This window comes from Hordeum vulgare, chromosome 6H (genome assembly GCF_904849725.1).
Source record: "Hordeum vulgare subsp. vulgare chromosome 6H, MorexV3_pseudomolecules_assembly, whole genome shotgun sequence".
Lineage (NCBI taxonomy): Eukaryota > Viridiplantae > Streptophyta > Magnoliopsida > Poales > Poaceae > Hordeum > Hordeum vulgare.
This window is the reverse complement of record NC_058523.1, coordinates 29,381,779-29,387,562: the sequence shown is the minus strand read 5'-3', so window position 1 is coordinate 29,387,562 and position 5,784 is coordinate 29,381,779. Positions and strand designations below refer to the sequence as shown.

At 37.4% G+C, this 5,784-nt stretch overlaps 1 pseudogene; it reads right to left on the bottom strand.

The window, feature by feature from the left end:
- Positions 1–5,074: 5,074 nt before the first annotated feature.
- On the bottom strand, positions 5,075–5,359 carry LOC123403940 (annotated as a pseudogene).
- Positions 5,360–5,784: the final 425 nt, after the last annotated feature.

Sequence of the window (5,784 nt, the reverse complement as noted above, 5' to 3'; positions counted from 1 at the left end):
AAGTCTTTTAGTGATTATAATAAGGATTATGTAGAAAGTAAAATAAGTGAATTTATACTTTAAAATATATCTATATATATTTGTATGTAATTTTTTATTAAAATCCTTAAAAGACTTATATTTAGAAAAAGAGGGTGTACCACGAACAATTAAACAATCAGCTATGGAAACTTCACAAACATATGTTCAAATTTTGTGAGAAGTGTCATCGTACGATAATTCACCACACCCAAAACATAATAGTCTCCAACCAAAAAGATGGACCTAGCTAGGCAGTTAGGCCAGCTGGCGAGTATTGAGATATTTGGAGTTTCAATGTGGGATGCCACACATATACACCATGCTCTACACGGCGTGTGTAGGACGATGCACAGAAATCTGATTTGGAGGTCAACAGTCTCACACTCACAGGGTGCTTGATCGAATGCTAGAGTTCAATCTATTGTTGTCAGTTGTTGAAATTTTGTAAGTTCTAATGTCAATGCATCGTCAACGTGTTATATTCCACAATGATGACAGCCTGATTTACTCGTGAGAGGAAAAGGAGGATTCAGAAGATGATGGCTTTCCTCTTCTTGAGGACACTATAAAGAAATATCGTCGGTCCATGACAATTCCAAGGGACATGTTTAGAGACAATTTGTGGCTTATCTTCGATTATTTTGCAGATCATGTTGTGTACGATGAGCAGGCCTTTAGAAGGAGGTTTAGGATGCCGACATGTTGGATCATTATTTTGCACTGCACTAGACACACATGTTGGCTCATTATTTTGCACTGCACTAGACAGACACGTTGGCTCATTATTTTGCACTGCACTAGACAGACATGCTAGCTCATTACCCATTCTTGAGTATGGTACTCCAGCTGATAGTTTGGTGAAATTTTGATGGTTGGAGAGAGCACCATTATAGAAGCTCTATGGTACTTTGTTAAGGATTAACTGGTGCTTTTCAAAATTGATACTTGAGATTTCCTGGTGTTGAGGACATTGCAAGGATATTGGGAATTGGTACCACAACAGGCTTTGAAGGAATGCTTGGTTGCATTCATTGTATGCGTTTAATGCGGGTTGTCCAACAACATGGAAAGGGCCGTACTCAGGGCATGTGGCTGGACCAACCATGATTCTTGAAGTTATTGTATTGCAAGATTAGTGGATTTGGGGTTCTTTCTTTGGCCTGCCAAATTATTTCAATGGTACCAGTGCTCTCAAGAGATCACCACTTGTTTAAAGGTTAACTTCAAGGGCAGCTCCGAAGGTGGAGTTTGAGGTGAATGTTCACTAATACCACGTACCCAACCATGTTGGCCACTTATTTGAAAACCATTTCCAATCCACAAGGAAATACAATAATCTATTTTGGAAGGATTCAAGGAGTATGGAAGGGCGAGTTGAGATCATTTGGTGTTCTACAAGCGCACTTTGCAATGGTGAGTGGTCCAACTAGATACTGGAATACACACAACCGTTGGTAAATAATGATAACTTCTCTGACCATGCACAACATGATTATTAGAAATGAGTGAGATGGAAAGATGAGGACTCCGCTACGACTGGGAGCTTGCAAAGTCATTGACAGAGAATGGCTACCAACATGATTTCTATTGTTGGTGAAATTCCTCTTGATATATCAAAATACAGAAAACAGGCATGCACGTATTATTAGCAACTTCAAGATTATCTTGTCAAGCATTTGTGGGTGTAGTATGGAAGTCATTGTTATTATTAGCACTCTGTTGAGTATCTTGTAAGAAGTTATGTCGCACGATAAACATTTTTTTACTAGAATATGTATTTTTGTGTTTGGAAATTTTGAATATAAATTTGAATTGTGATGATTGAAATGGTTGCTTGAATATATTTGAGCTCTATGCACTAGAAATATTATACTATGAAATATTGTGTTGTCACACTAGAGTACAAATATAGTGTATGCAAATAGAGAGAGAAAAAGATGTATGGATTGAGAGAGGGACGAGGCGATTCTGCAGCCAGTTTCAGAAACTCCTATGTGTAAATAATAAAATAGCTCAAAACAGCAAAAAATATCAAATTCTAAATATATTTTTGTGTAACATTGTATAGTGTGTGATTCCCATGCCAAATTTGATGGAGTTTGGACATTCGACGAGCTCGTGGCTAAAAGGACAAATTTTGGGCATGTGAGGAAGTTTGAAAAACTGATGTTTGTCTTTTTGGGCGCGAGGTCATGGAATGTCGTTTACCAACGAATATCTGCACACACTTGGCACACTAAAGCATCTTGGATGCTAACTTTTTAAAGGATTTTGTTGAATCTATTTACTTTTTTATTTTAATGTTAATCTGATGTGAATGAGCCCGAGCTGAAACACATGGACTATTACAGGAGTAGGAGGGTTTTGGTGGGGGGCTCAAAGAGTATGGGCCAACCCTTACTCTACCTACGGGCTCTGTTGTATGTGCTATTACTCAAGATGCTATAAGATATGCACATGGACAAAGTATAAACAACACGGTTCCATATCATTTTAAATAAAATTATTGCAATTTCTACCATGTTTTTGTAATCAATGTGTTGACACTTGAGATATATAATAATGTTATGGCATTTCAGTATCTGCATTTGTAATTTCATTATAAATCAAACTTTAGCAGTTAAGGTGGGCCTGATAGGCCAGTTTCACAAAACAAAAAATGTATTCCTTAGGTTTCTCATAGTGGGAGTAACTTCGCTAGTAACATAACGTATCCCAAAGTAAATTTGCTTATGTGGTATGTATTTAATGAGGGGAGAGGTGTTTAGAGTAACATAATATGTTACTATCACATAACAGTTTCCAAGACAAAATGAATCTACAAGCTAATAAATAGGACCACCTATGACATCATCTCTATTGTACTCACCACTATGAAGGTAGTAATATAAACTAGTGTCATATGCATGACACTAGTCTAAGTTACTCCCTCCTATGACAAGCCTTAGACATGTACAAGTCATAATGAATTTCCAAGCTTATCTATGAGCATTTTTTCTTACTTAATAAGTCTTTGTGAAAACGAAAGTGTATGCATATTTGTTTATTGTATTTCTGAGTCTTTCTTGCTACCTCTTTCTTTTCAGCTTACTAGGCACATCTCAAAACTAAGTTTAACCAAGAACAATCTGATGAAGTGTTGGTCACTGCCCTCCTTGGTGCATTGGTTGTGTATGCCTATTCCCAAATCAAGGGGCCAAACAAAATGAAAAATTGCATTTTCTTTCTGATAACTAACTATTTAAAACTTATCAGATCCTTTTTGAAGTTATTGTCTATTTTCTTGTTATTTCATCAATGGTTGAGATAATTTATTTTGTAATGAGTGACACCTTTTGAGTGGATTGAGACCTTTTAACATTTACATCTTTAAATGTCGGCCATTGATACCTCAACTTACTGATTCAGATAATTTAATCTATTTGAACTAATGTGATGACTCTATTTTGCTTCCGTATTATGCTTTTAGTATAGAAATAGATAGAATAAATAGATAGACAATGGATAGATAGGTAGTTAGCTAAATAGGTGAATAGATAGGTAGAGTGATACATAGATAGATAGATGAGTCATACATTTTACAAACTAGATGATACCTCACGCATTGCTGCGGAGATCTCTTTTAATATATTTTTGATGAAACTTAAAATAGAGACGATACATTGCATATGAATATTATATAGTTGTGAACATATATATAATATAAATAGTACTTTCCATGCATGTTGAGGGAAATAAAATTTGTGTGATTGATGAGGTGGCATGTGTGGAGAGTTGAGATACGTGCATGTTGAGAGAGAATGATGATGTGACATGTGTGCATGTTGAGAGAATTAAGATAGTGGGGATCAACTATTTAGTTTTATAGGATTACGTACTTACAATTTAATGAACTTATGTACTAATATACTAAGCTCCCTAGTTTTAGAGGCCTGACAATCAATTGAGGTCTCCAAATTAGATTTGGGTCATTCGATTTTGACGGGTCAACAATTTCTCAAGGAGCTCTCTCATTTTGTTGTTTTAAGCTACCAAATTTTAGAGGCCACACAATAAATTAAGGACTCAATTTTAAAATTGGATTACTCAATTTTGACCGGGTCAATAATTTCTTAAGGAACTCTCTCATTTCATTCTTTTAATTCACTATGCTCCTTAATTTTGAGCTCTCCCATTTGACTGAGGTATTAGATTGATTTGGTTTATATTTGGACGGGGTCTATGATTTTTTTTAAATAAATCACATCAACCAACTTATAAAAACATATCTACCTCACGCACCGTCACACCACATTGAAAAAAGTGCAAACATGCAGCCAATGGCATAGAAAATATCACCACAGAATTATGAATTGTTTAGCAGATAACCCAGAATCACACCGTGAATGGCCCCCATAACACCGCATTGTAAATAAATATAAATCACACTCGGTCATCTCCCGAACTCGTCAAACCAAATACTTCATCGGTTCGAATATATAAGGTGTATTAGTTTTTTAAAAGACAAATTCTTTGAATTTGACTAAATTCATTTCATGATAAAGCTAATGACATTGATTTGATATATTTCTTTACAAATTTCGTGAAACGTAAGGTTTAAATTTTCAAAAAAAAAGCACCTAATATTTTGAAATAGATGGAGTAGTTTTCTTTTGAAAATTCAATAACATTAATGACGCAGCAAAGCGTGCCTAACCCTTCTACTCCCCCATCTCAGTTTACAAGTCCGGTACATGTACCTAAGTCGTCAATTTGACCAATTTAAAGAGAGAAGTATATTACAAAAAATATATCATTAGAAACTTTAGATGTTTTATTTTCTAATGATATAATTTTTATGTCAAATAATATATTTTATATATGTCAAATTGACGACCTAGATACACGTGCATGCATTCTAAATTGAGACAGAGGGAGTAGTAAATGATTATTTCTCATAGGACTTACACGTCAATCACCTTCTATTGCTTGAAACAAGCATAAATCGAGCCAGTGCAATCGAGTACAGGGAACATATCCATGCATGAGAGCCACAGCGCTATGGCGTTATTATTCAGCTGTCGATCGACCGGAATGCACGCATATGCGTGGCCGCCGTCCGGCCGGCTGGCTAGCCGACCATGGGGATGTTGGCGACAAGTGCACCGGGCTGTTGCGAGTCGTAGAAGACGCGGACGCGCTTGCTGTTGAACCCAATGGGCACCGGGGTTTGGTCCGGCAGCACCACCACCGTGACGTCCGGCCTGTCCTGGTGGATCTTGCTCACCGCCGGCGTCGCCGGGACGCCCAACAGCTCCGGCCACTCCACCTTTTCGGGCCCATTGTTACCTCCGCTCATCTCGATATGTTTAAGTTGTATACTTATGTGTGCACGTCTGCCAGATGTATACTCACAGACTCTTTACTCATACCGGTATTTTATGGATTGCAATCAGCGAATGCGCCGTTACTAGAGCATTGGCATTGCCGGACGCCCTTTGCCTTGTTTGGTCAGTTGAACTTGCTTCTATCCTTGATGCATGCTTAGCTCGATTTTAACCTTGGAAAACACTCCCGTACAGAAGTCTGACCAGAAGCATTGGTCAGACCAGTCCTACATCGTCGATGAGTTATTTATCTCACGGCTGAGAAATGCACTCAAATCATGCAATAGAACCCGATACTACCTTCAGATTTTCTGGCCCATCCCCATAATATCTCCTTGAATTAATTGCCTGAAACTACTCTCCACGACTCTCCTGCCCGTTGCGTAGAGATCGCCTA